Source organism: Saccopteryx leptura, chromosome 2 (genome assembly GCF_036850995.1).
Source record: "Saccopteryx leptura isolate mSacLep1 chromosome 2, mSacLep1_pri_phased_curated, whole genome shotgun sequence".
In the NCBI taxonomy this organism is placed as follows: domain Eukaryota; kingdom Metazoa; phylum Chordata; class Mammalia; order Chiroptera; family Emballonuridae; genus Saccopteryx; species Saccopteryx leptura.
In genome coordinates this window covers 316,606,981-316,628,074 of record NC_089504.1, presented here as the reverse complement: position 1 = coordinate 316,628,074, position 21,094 = coordinate 316,606,981, and the positions used below count along the sequence as shown (strand labels likewise).

The following is a 21,094-nucleotide window of genomic DNA, read 5'->3' as shown; positions in this document are numbered from 1 at the left end:
CTACAGAGGGATAGGACGAGAGAGCCTGGTGGTAATCCAGATGTTCCATGCCTTGATTCCACGGTGCTTACACAAATCTACATGTGTGATAAAGCAGCACAGAACCACCCACACATACACAGACATGAGTGCATATAAAACTGGTGAAATCTAGGCCCTGACCAGTTGGCTCAGTGGCAGAGCGTCGGCCTAGCGTGCGGAGGACCCGGGTTCAATTCCCGGCCAGGGCACACAGGAGAAGCGCCCATTTGCTTCTCCACCCCTCCGCTGCACCTTCCTCTCTGTCTCTCTCTTCCCCTCCCGCAGCCAAGGCTCCATTGGAGCAAAGATGGCCCGGGCGCTGGGGATGGCTCTGTGGCCTCTGCCTCAGGCGCTAGAGTGGCTCTGGTCGCAACATGGCGACGCCCAGGATGGGCAGAGCATCGCCCCCTGATGGGCAGAGCGTCGCCCCATGGTGGGCGTGCTGGGTGGATCCCAGTCGGGCGCATGCGGGAGTCTGTCTGACTGTCTCTCCCTGTTTCCAGCTTCAGAAAAAAATGCAAAAATAAATAAATAAATAAAATAAAAAAATAAAAACTGGTGAAATCTGAATTAGCTCTGTGGAGTGTGCCAATGTCCCCTCCCTGATTGTGATGTTACACAATAATTGTGCAAGATGTTATCATCAGGGAAAACCAAGTGAAGGGTCCACAGGAATTCTCTGGACTTTTTATTTTTTATTTTTTGCAACTTCCTGTGAATCTATCATTATTTCAAAATTAAAAATTTTTTAAAAATTGTTGAATGATTTAGTTGATTGATTAAACCCATGTTGCAGCTGTTTTTAAAAATAGAGATTTTAAAAAGGAAAATGTTATGAGTACTTTTCTTGGACCTTGTAATGATGGGAAATTTATTTTTAATCTTTCTACCTATCTGTTTAAATTCTTAATGGAAAGTAGAAACAAATTTAGGCTTTCATTTTTGCTTTGTCTCTTTATTTTTCTTTTAGATATCCTTCGACTCTGTTAAGACAGAAGGAGGCCTTCAACCATTCCATGAAATTTAAAGATATCACCCCTCCTTCACCCCAGCTCCCTAAGCCGAGCCCCCAGTTTGCACTAAGGGGAGAGCACATTCATGGAACTTAGTGAACTACATGGACAATTAATTAGCAAAGTTGCTTTGGAGTTTCTTGATACCAATGGTCTCTCTGGACAGCCCTTCTAAACTGCCTGCCTCCTGTCCCGTAATAGTCAATTTGTTTTGCTTGGTGTTTGAAACTCATTGAAAAAATAGATTTGGCGTGTGTAGGTTCTTTGATTTTGTTTTTGTTTTCTTATAGTTAATTTGCATAAAAGCAATGATTTCCCTTTGCCCCACCCACCTGAAACAGAGAGAGAGAACCTCTGTGAGCTCATGAGGGCACGGCGCTCCTAATGCGCTGGAAAACCCGAGCCCATGACTGATTCTTTCCATTCCTAGAAGGCTGTTCAGCTTTTTAAATTACACTTTCTATCTTATTTTAGTGATAAACAACCTCATTCTTCCTCCATTATGCTTCTTTACCCAACAGCCCCTTGGTGATCATTTTCAAAAGCCTGTCGAAAGTAGCACCTTCCCGCTGTTTGGACTGTTGGACAGTATGTCAGTGAGACAGCTGTGTCAGCACCCATACCTACGAAACAACTTGATCCTTTAAAAGAAAATAAAGGACATTTTAACTAAAAAAATAGTTAAATGGTTTTATACTTTCTTTTCACTCAGCTCTACAAATTTCCCAAGCATCTGAGCCCCACAAGTTCTATCTATAAATCTTATCGAATCAGCCTCCACAGCAAAGCTCTGGCCCCCAGGCCCCACAGTGAAGCCCAGAGGGAAGAATTCTATGGACAATGATTCTCCTCTTCACTCTCTTTTCCTACTTTTAAACCTCCAGACTGTTTATCTAGCTCTTCATCACTTCCCTAAAGAGAACTCACTGAAGCAGTAGCACAAACAAGGGAGCCGTTCCCTCTGAAGACTCTGGAATATGGAGTCGAGGGTGAGTGTGCAGGTGGACAGACAGTTGCTGAGTGGGGCGGGCAGTGAAGCAGTCTTAAAGGTACATGTGGGCTGGAATGGCAGATCTTTGAGAATATGTGAAACACAGGGAGGGATATGTCTAGAGTTAGAGACCCTGGTCCCAAAGGGGGCAAGACTTTTCTTGGCAGTCATCTGTTCCATTTTAGTCTCATGCCTTCTTTCTCCTCTTATTTCACTTGGAGTCCAGAAATTCTGAATGGGGAGCTCTGGGGCCTTACCGCTCACCCATCCCACAGATTTCTCTGACAGGCAGAAGCTTAGTTTTCTACTCTGGCAACAGAACGGAAGACTTTCCCCCTTGCCTAGCAACAGACCTAGTCAATGAGAAACTGCCATGACTCAACCAATGGGAAGCCGCTACACTTCCACCTCCCGGTTTCCTCCAACAGAGGTTTTATTTATAATAGCTCCTTCTAACTCCCCTTTTTTCTCTATAGTCCTTTGTTCTCTGGACATGCTTATGGTTTGCCAGAGCTTGTATGTCCTGAATTATAATTCCTCTACCATTCCAGAATAAACCCAGTTTTGATGGTAGAACAACCAGCTGGGTTCTGTTTGTTTGTTTGTTTGGGGGTTCGACAAAGGTGGGTGGGTGAGCTGGAGACTCAGGAGAGCTGATGGTGTAAACCAGCCTGAAGGACCACAAGCTAACGACCCAGGAAGAACTGGTGTTCAGTTCATGTTGTAGGTAGGGCAACATCCCAGTTCAAAAGCAAGAAGAATCCTCTCGTACTGATCTGAGGTCAGCTCTTTGGTTCAGAGGCACAATCACTGCTTTTTCTTGTGTATCTCCTTTACTTTCAAAATTGCAATCCTTTGTCCTTCACTCACTTACCTGCCAAAGTTTAATATCCCTCAGAACCACCCACAAAGGCTGGTCTGAGATTGGAGGACAGACAGGGGGGTTCATTTTTCAGAGGTTTCTAGAAATGAGAACCCGGCCTCCCAAGCACAAGGGGGTAGTTTCTGACTACCAATCCTTTGAGCATGAAAGGCAAAGCCAATGTCTGAGCATGTTTGTGCAGTTGAGTGGGGTGTCTGAGGAGCCTGTGGAGGCGTACGGGGGGTTAGGGCTTGCAGGCTGAGTGTTCCTGAAAGACCCAGGTTCCCTGGCATTGAGCTTTTTCTTCTCATTCTCTCTGCTGAGACAGCTGCATTTCTCTCCTGCCATAGCCCTCCTCTTCCCAGAAACTGACAGCGAACAAGGACACGTGCCTGCCCACCCCCACTCTCTCCCAGACACACCCCCAGAGGCCACCATTCTCAGTTGGTGTTCTTCTTGTGTATTTGGCCACAGTTTCAGAGCTAAAATATCTCATCCAATCTCCCCCTTTATTAAAAAACAAGAATACTGAAATGCAGGCAGCAGAAAGGGTTAACACAGGCAGATAGGAGCATGACCTTGACTTTCAGGGGCCCATTTAAGACCCCAGCACTTTCAGTACAAAATCCAGGAGGCCAAGATGCTGGTGAGTCCTCTAGGTTTTGCTCCATGAGCATTCCTGAATGTGTGTGTGTTGTGTGTGTGTGTGTGTGTGTGTGTGTGTGTGTATGTTTTGGGGGCTGGGAGCAGAAAGGGCCAGTGCAGACTGTGGACCTCCTCCACCCTGCAAACACAGGCAGACTACAGACTTTAGCCAGCAAATTCCCTGCCAACGGGGACTAGGCTGTTTTGCTCAGTTCCTCTCTTCTCTCCCTAGGCCCCTCGTCCCTCCTCCTCTGACATCACTGGCAGACTCTTTGTGGACAGGCTCTTGGACTGGTGAGGAAAGTTTGGCCTGGGTGAGGGCCCTGGAGAGGAGAGGGGGGCGAGGGGAGCCCACGTGGACAGGGAACTTAGTACTGACAGCCTCTGAGAGTTCAGAATGTCCTTTCTCACATGTTCTCTCATGTATTTCAACAACTTTGAAGAGCACCTGACTTGTAAGTGGCAGTAAGAGGACAGCGCAAGTGTTCTGTTGATAAGCTGTCCACCCCACTACACTTTCTCTCTGTAAAGAACTCAATTATCTGGGGGATGAAGATGAACACTGTAGAAGACAGAAGATGAACAGAACGACCTAGGGAAAATGAGGAGAAGGGGGGACGTGGGATTTAGAATTGGGGAAGGCCTATTAGACCCGGAAAGGTAATAAACAGGTCAGACTTGCTCAGAAGTAAGTGTACGAGGAGAAGCAGAGACTGAGATGTGACAACAGCAGCATAGGTCCACGTGATGGGATCGTGGGCTTTGGTGATTGATGAGCTGGTTAGGTTGGAGCAAGGTGCCCCGAGCCAGAGAATTTGGGCAGCCTCTAGGACAGGGGTCGGGAACCTTTTTGGCTGAAAGAGCCATGAATGCCACATATTTTAAAATGTAATTTTATGAGAGCCATACAACGACCCGTGTACATTACTCATTATCCAATAAAAATTTGGTGTTGTCCCGGAGGACAGCTGTGATTGGCTCCAGCCACCCACAACCATGAGAGGTAGGAAATGAATGGATTGTAATGCATGAGAATGTTTTATATTTTTAACGGTATTATTTTTTTTTTATTAAAGATTTGTCTGCAAGCCAGATGCAGTCATCAAAAGAGCCACATCTGGCTTGTGAGCCATAGGTTCCCGACCCATGCTCTAGGACCTGGGAAAGACAGGGAGACTGGCTCTCCCCTAGAACCTCCAGAATGGACATAACCCTGCTTCCACCTTGGTGTCAGCCAGGGAGATGCTGGCTATACATCCGACCTACAGAAAGGTGTGATGATGAAGATAATACATGGGATGTTTCAAGCCACTCAGCTTGTGATCATGCTCCCAGCTGGTAAGTAAGGATGTCACAGCAGCTTTGAAGTCCAGGTTTTTAACAGCCAGACCTTTTCTCTCCATCGTGTCCACTGTCACCTATTTTTTGGTTAGCAGAAATTTTTAACACCTTTCTGTTTTATTTAATTCATAAAACAATACATGGAATATTTTCAAACAATTCAGTGATTATGAAGATAGTGTATCAATAGCCAATTCTTCCCTTAGCCCTGCCCTTATATAAATAAGCAATGCAAGATCTTCTTTTTATAAGAATGTAATCATACACTTCATTTTAATACAACTTGATTCTTTTCATTAAAAATATGTCTAGGTAATCCACGGATTTTTAACTCGTCTTTGGCAATCCTTTTGCATTATATAAAAATATATTATTATTTATAACCTCTGACTTATTCGTAATGGTCTCACGGATTTATCCTTCAACAAACAGCCTTGCTGCACTCGTACCTGGCGCCAGCGTTTCCATCCTGGATTTGGGGCCGCATCTTCCTGCAGAAATTCGGACCCTCCGCGGTCCGAAGGTAGCCGGCCAGGCTCCGCCCCGAACGCCGTGACCGCCAATCAGATCTCGGAACGCCCCCTCACCCCTCGCGGTCCATCCTCCCGGCGATTTTCCACGTCCCAGGCCGCGCCCGCAGCCCCATCCCCTCCCTGCTGAGGCTTAGAAGCTCTGTGCTCTGGGGAACTGTCGCTGACCGCTCCTAGCCAGTCCTCTCTGCCCCCGAACCCGCGCTGCAGGGATCAGCGGGGCCAACGGTGAGTGGGGGTCCGCGATCATTCCGGACCAGGAGAGGCCTTGGATGTCCCGGAGAGGGGGAGATGTGCTGCGAGCCCGTGGAGGCATATGCGCTTGTGGGGTCAGGAAGGGTGGGACGTAGTGTGGGACCTCTCTGTGTCCCCGATGGGTGGGAGGCAGGCGTGCTCCACGCAGGATTCCTTGCGTGGGATCCTTCTCGGTTGTTTCCCTGTAGCTCGATCTCTAGTGCCATCTCGCCACATTGTTATTTACCTTTGCTTGTCAGAAGGCGGTGATGACCCACTATTTTCTTGTGCCTGATTATTGATCTTGCCTTTTTACCACTTTACCCTTTGTATTGAATTTATGGAGGTGACACTGATTAACAAAATTATACAGCCAACATTCGGAAGCAGCTCCAGTGCCCATCAGTAGATAGGTGGGTAAAAGGGCTGTGGTATTTCATTTGCTTATTTTTGTTCTCCGCTTGCGCCATTGTGTTATGAGCTCAAAGGAACCCTGGAGGCGATGTTATCTCACCTCCTGGGGCTGGTTCTTGAATTATCTGAATATAGCCTGTCCGCGCACACCCTTCCCTCCCCCAAGGTTAAAGTCCTCACCTACACAAGGCTGTACTGGGGCCCTGAAAATGTCTGGGGTGGGGGAGGGAGGTGCAAGGTGGGGGCGGGCTGGTGGTGAGAGTGGGTGCAGGGAACCCTGTGGTATGTTTAGTCTGGAATGCATTTGGCCTTCAGGTAAGTGCTGAATTATGCAGTTAGCAGGTAAACAGCCCCTGAGCTGGCCTCTGAGTTGACTCAACCTGTAATGGAGGGATAAGGCCTTAAGTATAGGAGAGAAAAACGTTTACCAATGGGGCAATCACGGAAACTGCTGGAAGAAGTGCAGGTCTAACTATACATAAAGGACAGACTACCTGTCGTCTAGCTGACCATCCATCCATCCATCCATCCTTTTATACTCCAAACTATTTGTCAATTGATTTCATTTCAATACAGTGGTCCCCCCTTATCTGCCATTCCCCAGTTTCAGTTATCCATCGACAACCATGGTCTGAAAATATTAAATAGGAAATTCCAGAAATAAGCAATTCATAAGTTTTAAATTGCACGCTGTTCTGAATAGGGTGATGAACTGGTGCTGTCCCTAGTTGACTCAACCAAGATATTAAAGATCCACTGTCAGGTATCATAGTGCTTGTGTTCAGGTCATCCTTATTTTACACATTAGTTCTTGGCCATATGGGCCTCTGTATAGGAACTTGCTTCCTAAGAGTAAAGGCTGGGGGGTGAGGAGGCGGGGTGAGGGAGGGAGAGACAGGAGAGGAAAGCCAGATTCTTCTGTAACCTAATCTCAAGAATGACGTCCCATTGGTTTGCCATCTGTTCATTAGAAGTGAATCACTAGTTTCAGCTCACACTCAAGAGGCGGGGGTTATACTAGGGAGTGAGTACCCAGAGGCAGGGATTAATGGGGGCCAGTTAAAGGCTGCCTACTACCGGGGATATTAACAAATACTGTTCTCTAACATGTTTGTACAGGACTTCTGGTTCACATGGGCAGGAGTTTCCCTGGAACTACTGAGCTATAAGATGTGTGTATGTTCAACTTTATCAGGTTATTTCAAAACTATTTACAAAATGTCAAGCCAGTCTGTGCCCTCTTCAGCAATACATGAGAGGTCCCATCACTCTACACACTTGTCCTAACTTGGAATTATCAATATAAAATTTCCCTTTTAGCCAGTCTGGCAGGCATGAAATTGGATTCTCTTGTGATTTTGATTAACATTTCTCTAATAAATTCTGAAGCTGACCATATTTTCATACATTGATAAGCTATGGTGCTTTCTCTCTGTGATAATTCAGATTTTATTTTTCTCATTTTCATATTGAGCTCTTTGTCTTTTTCTTATTGACTCATTGGAATATTTTCTTTTAATGTATATACTGCCCAAGCGAGCCCTGGAATGCTTTCTTTATATGTCATGCCTTTTGTTTTAAATTCTGAATATGTTCAGATATCAAATTAAGGTTTGCTGGATTGGTGTTTACCTCATTTATCTATCTTTCATCCATTGACTGTAAATCTTTCTAAATCTGTTATAAATATATATGTGAAAAACTTATCTTTTGGCCCTGGCCGGTTGGCTCAGTGGTAGAGCGTCGGCCTGGTGTGCAGAGGTCTTGGATTCGATTCCCAGCCAGGGCACACAGGAGAAGCACCCATCTGCTTCTCCACCCCTCCCCCTCTCCTTCCTCTCTGTCTCTCTCTTCCCCTCCGGCAGCCAGGCTCCATTGGAGCAAAGATGGCCCGGGCGCTGGGGATGGCTCCTTGGCCTCTGCCCCAGGCGCTAGAGTGGCTCTGGTCACAGCAAAGTGACGCCCTGCAGGGGCAGAGCATCGCCCCCTGGTGGGCAGAGCGTCGCCCCCTGGTGGGTGTGCCGGGTGGATCCCAGTCGGGTGCATGCGGGAGTCTGTTTGACTGTCTCTCCCCGTTTCCAGCTTCAGAAAAATACAAAAAAAAACAAAAAACAAAAAAAACCTTATCTTTATTTTTTTTAAACCTTGGGTTTTTTAAATTATTGTTTGATAGTTTATAACTTGTCATTGAATAATTTTAAGTCATTTTACTTATTGTAATTAGTAATGCAATTAGATTGATTGCTACCATCTTATTACATGCTTTTTATTTTTCTGCTTTATCTGTCTCTTTCATTCCTCTCCCCTCTTTCTCCTTTTTTTGCTTTCCCATTTTACTTCTCTTATTTGAAAGTTACATGTTCTAGTGTTTTAGGTTGAATGCCTTAGGAATATTCTAGTTATATTACACACTTAACTCATATACTTGACAAATACATATAATATATAGAGAGTACAATGTAATTTTTTATATGTACATATTGTATAGTGATTACTACAGTCAAGCTAATTAACATATTTATCTTGCACAATTAACCCTTTTTTGATTAGAACAACTGAGATTTACTCTGCTAGCAAATTTTAAGTACAAAATATAGTAATACAGTATTATTACTATAGTTACTGTACTAGACATTAGATTTTCACAACTACTCATCTTATTTATCCGAAACTTTGCAGTCTTTGACCAATATACCTCCATTTTCCCCAACCCATAACTCCTAGTAACCATCATGGAGTTCTCTGCTTTTATGAGTTTGACTTTCAGATTCCACACATAATTGAAGTTATACAGTGTTTACCTTTCTCTGTCTAAATTAGTTCGAAACTTAGCATAATGCCCTCACGTTCCATCCATCTTGTGCAAATGGCTGTATTCCTTCTTTATTACAGCTAATTAAATTCCATTGTACATATGTATCACAACTTCTTTATCCATTCATCCATATGATAGACACTTAGGTTGTTTCCCTAACTTGGCTACTGTGAACAATGCTGCAATGAACATGGGGGTGCAAGTCTTATGTCTTACTGCTAGGTACTTACTGTTAGGTACTTGAATAGATACCCAGAAGTAGCATTGCTGGATAATATGGTAGTTTTATCTTTAACTTTTTGAGGAACTCCTTTATATATTGTTTTCTACAATGACTTAAATTTACATTTCCACCAACAGTGCACAAGGGTTCTCTTTTCTACACATCCTCGAAAACACTTGTTAATTGCTTGTCTTTTTTATATCTCCTGGTTTAAATTTGCATTTCCCTGATGAATAGTGGATTTGGCAACCTTTTCATGTGTCTATTGGCTGTTTGGATGTTTTCTTTTGAGAAGTGTTATTCAGGCCCTTTACTCATTTTTCTTTTTCTGAAGTTGGAAACAGGGAGGCAGTCAGACAGACTCTCACATGCGCTGGGCCGGGATCCACCTGGCATGCCCACCAGGGGGCGATGCTCCGCCCTTCTGGGGCCGCTCCAATGGAGTCCTGGCTGTGGGAGGGGAAGAGAGAGACAGAGAGGAAGGAGAGGGGGTGGGGTGGAGAAGCAGATGGGCGCTTCTCCTTTGTGCTCTGGCCGAGAATCGAACCCGGGACTCCTGCACGCCAGGCCGACGCTCTACCACTGAGCCAACCGGCCAGAGCCCTTTACTCATTTTTTAATCAGATTATTTTTTTTCTTGCTGTCAGATTATTTGAGCTCCTTATATATTTTGGATATTAACCCATTATTGGATACTAGAAAGCCCGGCGGTCATACGAAATGACTGCTGTTCTAGATATTATAAATTGTAATTAAAATGATTTGTGCAAAGGTGTCTGCTAATTCAAACTGAATTACCCAGGGCAGGTGGCGAGGACGCCCCTTTGCTTACTGCCCCACTGGGTTTCCCCCCTCTACTTGCTTAATTGCTTAAAGTAGAGTGCAATGAAGGAAACCACTGGAGGTACATTTCTTAAGAGCCACCGCTAGCTCAATAAATAAAGGTGATTTAAATAATAAAATGTTAATTCACATGTCAAAGATCTCTTTGTACACAACATTTCTTGTGTAGATATTTCCATCATTTTTAAGCTTGCCTTGCAGAGGACCATCAATTATTTTTAATTTTACGTCCGTTCTTTCACGAACTCTTGAACAGGCAACATAAAGTTGACCATGTCCAAATGCAGGCTCAGGTAAAAAAACGCAAACACGCTTAAGCGTTTGGCCCTGAGACTTATTGATGGTCATAGCAAAGGCAAGTTTTACAGGAAATTGTCTACGTCTCAATTGAAACGGCAACCCTGTTTGAGATGGAGCCAAATCAATTCTTGGAATGACATGTATTTCACCTTTAGAGGAGCCAGTCAAAGACTTAGCTATTATGACATTATTTTTCAATTGGAGAACCTCTAGTCTTGTACCATTGCAAAGACCCCTTCTGTTGTTAAGATTTCTTAACAGCATAATAATTGCTCCAATCTTTAACCTCAATTTGTGAGGTGGCATGCCAGAAGGCGGGACTATTTGAATGCCGTGGCAACTTCACCCCATTGGCTAATACAGTTATGCAAGCAACCAATAAGCTATCGGTGACAAACAGACACTTAAGCCGCATATAATAAAGATATGGTTTGAAACTATTTCTCCCACTCATAGGTTTTTCCTTTGCTCTGTTGATGGTTTCTTTTGCTAAGCAGATGCTTTTTAGTTTGACATAGTCCCACCTGCGTTTTGAGGTCATGTCCAAATACTTCATTACCCAGACCAATGTCAAGGAACTTTTCCCTATGTTTTCTTCTAGTTGCTTCACAGTTTCAGGTCAAATGTTTAAGTCATTAATCATTTTGAGTTGATTTTCATATGGTGAAGAAAGGGCCCGACTTCATTTTTCTGCATTTGGATATCTAGTTATTCCAACACCATTTATTGAAGAGACTATCCTTTCTCCATTATATGGTCTTTACACCTTTTTTAAGGATCAGCTAAATGTAAATGTGGGGATTTAGGTCTGGGCTCTCTATTCTGTTCCATTGGTCTATACGTCTGTTTTTATGCCAGTTCCATGCTGTTTTCATTACTATAACTTTGTAGTATTGTCTGAAATCCAGCACTGTGATGCATCAAATTTTATTCTTTTTTGACAGAGACAGAGAGTCAGAGAGAGGGATAGATAGGGACAGACAGACAGGAAGGGAGAGAGATGAGAAGCCTCAATTTCTTGTTGTGACACTTTAGTTGTTCATTGATGCTTTCTCATGTGCCTTGACCGTGGGGCTCCAGCAGACCGAGTAATCCCTTGCTCAAGCCAGCGACCTTGGGTCCAAGCTGGTGAGCTTTGCTCAAACCAGATGAACCTGCGCTCAAACTGGTGACCTCAGGGTCTCGAACCTGGGTCCTCCACATCCCAGTCTGACGCTCCATCCATTGCACCACCCCCTGGTCAGGTCAAATTTTATTCTTCTTACTTAGGTTTTCCTAGGCTATTTAAATTCTTTTGTAGGTCCACGTGAATTTTAGGATTTTTTTTTCTATTTCAGTAGAAAATGCCATTGTAGTTTTGATAAGGTTTGCACTGAATCTGTAGATAGCTTTGGGTAGTGTAGACATTTTAACATTACTAATTCAACCAATCCACAATTCTCTCAGCTTCTATTTACCTATAATTGTCTTTATTTTGCCTTCATTTTTGCTGTGCATAGAATTTTAGGTTGGCAGATTTTATCTTTTTTCTTTTTTTTAAAGCAATTCTATTGTGTTTTGGTTTCTTTCATTTCTTTTGAAAACCAGCTGTATTATTGTTCTGCTGAATGTTAAGTTTCCTTTATGTCTGGCTGATTTTCAATTTCCTCCTGAATTTGTTTTTTAGCAGTTTGACTATGATGTGCCTAAGTGTAGTTTTCTTTGTATTTATTCTACTTAGGTAATGTAGTTTTTTCAAGTTGTGTTTTGGTGTTTTTCATCTCTTTCAGGAAATTTTTAGTCATTATTAATATATTCCTTCTGTTTCATTCTCCCTCTCTTCTTCCGGGCTCTAATCACATATAATTTATAACTTTTTACCATGTCTTATAATTCTATTACGCTCTTTCTAAATTATTTCATCTCTTTATACATCATCCTCCCGTCCCTGTATTATTGGTTAATACTTTCTATTAAACTTTGTTACAGTTCATCAATTCTCTGGTCATTTGTGTCTAATATGCTATTAAAACCAACTATTGAATTCCTGATTTCAATGATTATATTTTTATTTTTAAAGTCTCCATTTTAGTCTTTTATGAGTTTTAAGTCTATCCTGAAATTCTCCATCCTTGTTTCTGTTATATATGGACATATTCACAGTTATTATAAAGTCAGTCCCTAAGAATTCAACTGTCTGTACCACTTGTGAGTCTGTTTCTATTATCTGTTGTTTCCCTGAGTTCTTGGCAGTTTACCTGATTTTTAGCCTCTCTCTAAAATGTTTTATTAGATGCAAGACATAATGAAAAATTATAATGTTCTTGTTGATGTTGTTATTTTTTAAATAACTTTTTCAGGGGTGAGGGACAGATAAAGTACTAGCAGAGTAATTTCATATCATACTATCAAAGGTTAGTTTAAAGCTTTCTTGGAACTGATCCATTTTAGATTTTTCCTTTATCCAACAGCGTAGTCCTTACTCCTAGAGTGTCATTCTTAGTTACATGCTATGGAGTTTCTCATATCGTAACTGAAAACAGAGCATGTTGATAAGAATCGTTTCCTTTGGTGGTAGTTGACCATCACTGCTTTATTCCCAAAACATGCAGCTATTGAAATGACCACTCAATTGTTCTTTACCATATTAGCTACCATTTTCTGCACATTTTTTTTTTGTGTGTGTGGGGGGAGTGTGGGGAAGGTATCTCTCTGTAATGCATAGCTCAGGAGTCAGCCAATGACTTGAGGGGAATATGTACATAGAATTTTAGATTCATGTCTTCTGAGATTTCTTCTTCTCTGAAGTTTTGCCCTTTGAGTACCAGTGGTTTGGTAATCTGAAGCCAATAAGACTCACACTTCTACTTGCCCTCTGTTACCCAGCATGTGAACTGGAAAATACGCTAAAGGAGAAAGCCACAGGGAATGTCGGAGCTTCTCAACTCCTGCTTGTTTAGTTGGCTCTTCAGAGTCTTCCATTGTTTCCTATATTTTGTTTAACTTTTATTGCTGTTTTCAGTGGGAGCGTTGTTACAAATAAGGTGTTCTCTCAGTGCCACAATTGAAAGTCTCTCATTGTTCTGTCTCACATCTCAAATGATCAGAGATCATTTTATTTCTTCTTTAGACACATGCTTTAGAATTTCTTCAAAGCAAATATTTTACAATAACCCTTCCGTACTTGTTGGTCTGAAAATAAAATTTTAAAGAATGTTGTAATTGAAGATTACTGTAGGGGAAAAAGCAGAGAGGTGGCACTTGGATAGCTTTCAGGATGGTCCTGCTTTGAACATTGCTGCACATGCTTTTTGGTGGCGTGCGTATGCATTTCTAGTAGCTATATACCTAAGAGTGGTATTACTGAATAGCCCCCCCCTTTTTTTTCCAAACAATTTTTCTAACATTTTAAAAAACACGAAATGCCTAAAGGAAAAGTTACTGGTCAACTCTCTCCACTTCCTGAAGTCACCAAGTATGTTCTTATTTTTCCTGCTAGATAAATATAAACATAAAAAAAGTAGAATCGTAAATGTTTCACTGAAAATATAGATTGAAAGCATTCCTCAAGGTATGACGAACTCATCCTTTTCAAGAACTGCATATTTTGTAGTATGGATTTTTAATAAACCACTTATTCATTCCTATGTTGCTGAATATGTATAGAACTTACTATCTCAAAAGTGATTTCAGTATGTTAAAATTTCATGGCAGTCTCTACTCAGGGCAAAAACTGGAAAGAAAACCAGAAACTCTAGGGGAATTAGCAATAGGGAAGGATATAGGACTTAAAATTGAGTTAGTAATATGAAGTCAGAAACAGAAAGAGAGGTTGGAACCCGCTGAAATTTTGGGAGATATAGAAAAGAAACAAAAGGCTTAGGAGAGAAAGTTAAAAGGAAACAGCACAAAGAAAAGAAAACTTACAGTGCAGTACAGGAATCCATTTTCTACATCAAGCTGCTGTTTGTCTTTTTTTTGAGGAGGGATACTAGGATTGCCTTCCTTGGCCTGCATTCATCTATTTTGTCTATCAGTCCATCAAGTGGACATTGTGGAGCACCTGTTCACAGGCCATGTGAAGTGGAGAATCAACGGAAGAAAATAACCACAGTCCATGGCTTATGCCTACTCTGGTTGGAGAACCGTAATGAAACCCCAAAGTAATTACAGGATGTGGCACTGTACCCCCTTTACCACAGAATCCACATTCCCACGCAGGGTCCAGCCTGGACACTGTTTTGTGGTCGGTTTTGTGTTTGAGAGAAAGCTTTTTAATGATGTCTTCATAGGGCCCGTTTGGTCTGGGGATACCTCCTTAGGTCCCGGGTGAACAGAGGCCAGAGGGTGATGGGTGAGGTAGTGAGAAAACAAGAGAATGAACTGAGACCTCAAGACTCGTTCAGGGCCTTGGGGCCAACCACAAAAAAGGACCAGTGATTTTCCCCCAGGTTCTAAAGTTGTGCTTACAAGGGTAGATGAGCAGATACTGGTTCAAGCAGGACGGGGTCAGGCAGAAAGCCAGGTTCTGGCTCAAAAGTCAAGGGCTGAATTTCACTCTTACTCGATTCAGATGAGTCAGGACTATAAACAAAGTGCAAGAAACCCACCCAGAGGGAGAAATCATATTTATAGAGTGGTTACTACCAGCTGTCTGAACAAAAATATTTTAACTATTTTTAGTTCACTAAATTGGTCTATCTTTATCACAAAATAATATATTTAATAGTAGTATTAAAACTTCAGTGAGAGCCATGGCTGGTTGGCTCAGCAGTAGAGTGTTGGCCTTGCATGTGTATGTCCCAGGTTCGATTCCTGGTTAGGGTACACATTTGCTTCTCCATCCCTGTCCCTCTCTCTTCTCCTCCCCTCCTGCAGCCATGGCTTGATTGGAGCGAGTTGCCCCCCACCCCATGGACGCTAAGGATGGCTCCATGGCCTCCGCCTCAGGCACTAAAAAATGGCTCCAGCTGCAACAGAGGAAGCCCCCACACACACACTGAACAGAGCATTGCCCCTTAGTGGGCTTGCCGAGTAGATCCCGGGCAGGGCGCATGCAGGAGTCTGCCTCTGCCTCCCCTCCTCTCACTAAAAAATAAAAAAGTCAGTGAGGTGTAGGAAGAAAAATACATAAAAGTAAGCTCCTCTTTCCTGTCTAAAGTACTGATGCTAATAGTTTGATGCATGTTTTTCATATGGTTTCTATGTTTATATATTTCTAAAGATTTTTTGTACAAAAATGCAAACTCCCCATTTTACTACCACGTTGTGTTTATTTAAAATCTAAATATAAGCCTAATTTCTGCCAAATATATAGATTTAACTCATCCTTGCAAATAGTTGTGCATTATTTTATATAAAAATTAATCATAATTCGTCACCACTCCCTTGTTGGAAAATAGTCTCACGGATATATTTTTCAACAAATCGCCCTGTCGTGCAATCTCAATCCTAGATTTGGGGCGGCATCTTGATGCAGAAACCGACACAAAGCAAGGCCTCTGTGATCAGGGGGCGTGGGGGTGGCCAGACTCCGCCCCGCCACAGCCGCTGCCAATTGGCTCCCAGGACGGCCCCCATTCGCCCCCACTCTGCACCACAGACCACCTACCCCACACCGCTTCCAGTATCGTGGACACTAGTTTTCAAATCTGCAGGCTCTATCCCCTCTCCTCGCCACATCTCTGCGGAGGAGGCCCTTCCCCCTCCGAAGTAGCCCGGTGTAAAATTGCTGGACAGCCGGTGAGTCTTATTCAGTGACGATTTCTGGGCCCGGAGCAGGCCTGGGTGCAGCACCGACAGAGTCCAGTGGTCCGGTCCAGTGGTCCTAGGTGGGAGAGGGAGGGATCGGGCCCAGGGCCGGGGAAGCACCGGGGAGGGGCGCCCGAGGGGCTGCGGAGGCGGTCGGGTTTGAGGCCTGAGACCGCTTGGGCCTAAGGAGGCAGATGCGTTTCAAAGAAGATTGCCTGCGGTTTCTGCCTTTTTTTCCTCCCCTCTGGCTCTTAATTACTGCGTGCTGCCAGTCTTCTCCTCCAGGAACCTAACCATCAGGAGTCTAACATATCCCTGTCCTTTAAAAACATTTCTCATGAAGACATAGTTCAAGGCTATGGATACGTGCAGAAAATAATATAACAGATGTATCAGAGGTTGACATTTTATCACCTTTGCTTCAGCTCTGCCTGTGTGTGTGTGTGTGTGTGTTCCTTTCCAAGAAACAAAACCTGACAAGACCTTTTCCCCACCAAATCTCATTCCCTCTTCCTTAGAGGTAAATCAGATGTTATCTTTCCCATTTATATTTTTGGGGTTTTTTTTTACCATTTATTTTTATGTAAGCAATATATGCGTTTTTGTTTTGATTTAAAATTTTTTATAAAACTTAATATTTTGGGGTTCCACCTTTTGGTGCGACTAGTCTTGGCATTTCAGACCTGAAAGGGACGCAGCAAGCTAGTTGCCAACCCTCCGTGTTTGAGGATGCATAGCTCTGGAGAATATAAGGGATCTGTTTTCTGTCACACAGGTGGTCCCTGAAGGGACCCTGAATCCAGGTTCTCTTGATATCTCTTCCTGGTGTTTCCTCTCTGTAAACCCTGCCACTGAGCTCACCCACTGCATTCTGCTATTGATTATTGTTCATAGGAGTCAATTGGGGGCGCGGGGCGGGGGGGGGGCAGTGTTTAAAGGGAGATCAGGAAAGGAATATGGTTTCAATTGGGACCAAAGCCCTAGAACTAAAAGATTAAAATGCACATCAGGTTTAAAAGATACACATTTTCCTGAAGCATAGAGTATTGATGCTTAGGCCTACCTGAAGATTCGTTTTACTTACACAATCATACAGTCTTACTATCTGCTAGACAGAGATCGAAGAACTTTACAAGTATTCACTCACCTAATACAAACCTTAAAATAAATCTGTAATATAGATACTCATTTCATCCTCCCCATTTTACAGGTAATAAAACTGAGGCATAAAGGAATTAAGTAACTTGCTCAAAGTCACTCAGCCCACAAAATGTAGCCCTGAGATCTGAATCTTGGCCATCTGATGGCAACCTGGGTTTCTGACCTCTACACTACCCTCATTCCACAGGCCCCGGGTAGCACCTGAGCCAGGGCAAGTCATCACACAAAGTAGGAACTTGCAATTCATAGAAGGGAGGAGCAGCTGCCAAACAATCGTTAGAGAGGATTTAGCTACCTGTTGTTTGTTTGAAATATAATATATCCTTATTTTTAATTTACAAAAGTAACATAAAACAATGCCAACAAGATAGCACTATATAAAAGTTGCCCTCCTCTATTCCTCTGGTTAAATCGTATTGACAGAGATGTATCATTCCCTTTGCCTACCATAATATAAATATACACAGGGCTGTTTTATATTATAAAAAAAGAAAGCATATTGAACAATTCCTACAGTTTTTATTTTCCCTTTGGCAATACTTCAAGCAAATTCCTCTAACTGAATGGAGATCTAAGCTCTTTATCTATCTATCTATATATATATTCTATACAGTAGTTTATCCAGCCTTTCTCTTATCAGTGAATAGTCAGAGAAGTTTATGTCTCGAATAAACGGCTGGTCCCACTGCCATCAGGAGGGGGGCCGACGCCGCAGTGTCCAGCTGACAGGGCAGGCGACACAAAGAAGCGCTGTCCCTTGCCAAGCGCCGCCCCTCGGGCTCGATCCCGCCCGGGAGGAAGTGGGGAGGAGACTGCTCGGGAACCCCTCCTCTGCTCCCCCTCCGTCTCCTCCGCACTCCTCGCCCCGGCGCGGCTTGCGAGGAAGCCCCTTCCCCGCTGCCCCGTGCGCCCCTCGGCATCCAGCGCTGCCCCTCCAGCGGCCCCTTTGTACGTTGCAAGGCGACCAGGTGAGTGGCTCTCTCCAGGCAGGAGAAGGGTAGGTGGCGGCGGATCGGCGGGGGTCTGGGGAAGGGCGGTGCCGGAGGCCGAGAGGGGGGCGCGGAGGGACCTGTGGGAGCCCAAACCCGGGACATAATCCCTCGCCGCTTGTGTCGAGGTCCTGTTAGCGGTCGTCCCCTACCCTGGGGCTCCGCGTCGCGCCTGCCGCAGTGCTCCTCCCGGGGCCCTGACATGTGACATCTGTTTGCCTGCTTTGTGTCGTCGAGTTACACGCAGGCCTGCCCTGGAGGAATTGCATGGAATCCGCAGCTCTGGGCGATGAGAATACCAGGGCCCGGCGAGGAGGCAGGGCTGCCTCAGGGTCACACAGGTGGCTGGTGGCGGAGCATTGCTTCTGTCCTCCTGCCCTTTGATCTTGGCGCACACCGTGTCTGGGACCAAGGTCCCCCACCCACTCGCTCTGGTCCCCTGGAGACTGGAGCGTGTGGAAGAGAGGCCACCCGTCCCTCCCCAACCTCCTTGCCAGCAGGCCCTGCCAACCCCAGCTTTCCCCTCCGCACCCCTCCTCCCCCAGCTGTCTCCACCCTCTAGCTGAGCCCCCCTCCTCTCCTCCCCTGACGTCACCAACTTGCTCTTTGTAGATCGGCCCTGGGCCTAGGGAGGCGAGAGCCCGCAGTGGAAAAGGGGGGAGAGGAATCCCGCCCCAGAACTTAGTAGTGACAGTCCCTGGAATGTGGGACGTCCCTTCTCCAGGCTGTGTGCCTTTGACAGAACGCCCTCGGAGGCAGCCTGATCGACAGCTAGTAAGAGGCAGCACCAGGAATTTTTTAAAAAGCAAAGCAGGCTTTCTCACCCAAGGGCTGGTGGTTCTCCATTCTACTGTTCCGGGAGGTGACGCTGTTAGAGAGGTGAGCGGAAAGACAGAGCCCCAGGGCAGCTCAGCCATTAGGAAGGGAGTGCAGTAAGATCAACCGTGGGCAACAGAAATGGGGGTGGGAATGATTCCAGAGAGCTACAAGCACACCTTCAAAGATAACAGCAATTGTCTTTTTTAAGGCTGGGCAGTGGCATATGGGAGTCAGATTAATTTTTTTTAATTGTTTTATTATTTTACCATCTGTATCCTTCCACGTGCATTACATATTCTTTTAAATGTATGGATTAAACCATTTTTAAGTGACAAGGAAGATTGAGCGGGGACTATCTCAGACAGACTGCAAAAGAAGAAGTTGGACCCACCCTAATTCTAGCTTAAGAGAAGTTGATGGACATTGGAAAAGATATTGGACATATAAGGAAAAAGAAAAAGGGATTGTGGAAGAAAACTGCATGAAGAGGAGAAGACCTATAGAATTGGATGTCTCTGATATGCACCATTTTTCAGGACCAGGGTAACTGTTTGCTGAAGAAGTCATCCTTGGTGGCTCTGACACCTGTACCTTATGGCCATCATTCAGTCATCCATCTACGGAGTACCTGTTGACCCTCCTAGGAAATCCACAATCTCCTAGATCTGATCTCAGACGTTCTCCCTATCTTGCGGATTTGAAATCGAATTATAATGCAGGATGTGGTACAATAAGCAACACAGGCTCATGACTCGCCTTCCTGCCCATATACATCTCTTAGGGCAAACCCTATTTAGATACCCTGGGGTCACTCTGTGGCAGGGGTAAGGGATTTGTAAGGCTCTCTCCCTGAGTTCTCAGTTGTGCCTGCAGTACCATCTGCTCTAGAGGCGCTTGGGTTCCTGCAGGAGAGAAAGCAAGACCCATAGAAATAGAACCAAAGATGAAGGACTTAGGGGAGAAGTCAAAGGTATTTCTCCAGACTGTGTCCATCTGAGATCACCACGCTTGGAGGGCAAACGGGGATTCAGGCCACAAGAGGAGGCATTTGGTTGAAGAGTCAAGTGTCAGAGTTACCCATAGCTGGTTAAAGTAGAAACAGACCCAGCTGCAAAGCTCAGGGTACCCCCACAGAGGAGAAAAATCAGGTTTCATGATGGGCATATACATGCACAACTTACGGGGAGGTGGAGGAAGACATTTTGGAATGAATGACATAGGATCAATTATCAATCTAATCATTTCTGGGCTCAATCATTTAATGCATGTTTACTTGGTTCACTGAATTCATATTACCTATGCTATTTTTAATTGTAACGCTAGTACCGAAACCAGTTCAAAGGATGCAGACTTGCAAAAAAGAGAGTACTGTTTTTGGCCTCTTCCCTTCCTAATGGAAGTCTGTTGAAATGTTACCTCATAGACTTTTTATATATATAAGAAACAGGTACTTAACAGGCTGATCTATTTCTTAGGAACATGGACTCCAGGACTAGGTTTCCTGGACCTACCACGACTATCGATGTGACTTAAGCAAGTAACAAAATCTCTGGCCGTCTTTTTTTGTTTTCTTTTTTTTTTTTTTTTTGCCCATCTCTAAAATGGGGACAGTGATAATGCATACCTCACAGGTTTATCATCAGGATTAAATAATTTATGTAAAGCACTTATAATAATGCCAGGAACCTGGTAAGCACTGTCGTGTCACTGCGTGCTACTACTAAAATGACTAGTTCTACTGCTACAGCTATCACCGTCCCAACAAAAATGGGTTTCTGTCCTATATATTAATGATGATTTGAAATTTTCACTTAAAATAGATCTAGGACATTCTTGTAGGTAGAGGCAAAATGGATGTAAGTCATTCTTTGTAACAGCACGTGATACTCTATGAGGCAGATTACCATACTTGGCTCAAACATTGTTCTTCTCAAAGGCGGCCTGGCCACATGCACAGCATGGGGCCGTGTTCATACTCAGGCTGACGCTGCAGACTCCCGGTGCAGGAACGGGAAGGGGGGGGACTGGCAGAGAAAAAAGGGGGCCGCGTCCCCAGCCAGACCCTGCTCACTCGAGTTGTCAGTCTGGGTCAGGAGAAAGGTACAAGGAGGAGACCCATCAGGGAAAGCCCTCCTCTTTTCCCAGGCCCCCTGCTTTTGAAAT

The 21,094-nt window shown here is 44.1% G+C and overlaps 1 protein-coding gene and 1 long non-coding RNA gene across 6 annotated transcripts in view; both read left to right on the top strand.

Moving 5' to 3' along the window:
• The window catches only part of LOC136391341 (uncharacterized), a 179,519-nt gene that overhangs the window by 31,329 nt on the left and 127,096 nt on the right, over positions 1-21,094 (top strand). The gene's annotated exons all lie outside the window — the stretch shown is intronic.
• The window catches only part of TCAF1 (TRPM8 channel associated factor 1), a 36,725-nt gene continuing 21,119 nt past the window's right edge, over positions 5,489-21,094 (top strand). The window contains exon 1 of one of the 4 annotated variants that reach the window (XM_066362934.1): positions 5,489-5,631. The gene's annotated coding sequence lies outside the window, so the exon portion shown is untranslated. Of the gene's footprint in view, positions 5,632-15,689; positions 15,954-17,925; positions 18,092-21,094 lie in introns of those variants that run through there. The other 3 variants (XM_066362935.1, XM_066362936.1, XM_066362933.1) reach the window with 3 other exon arrangements.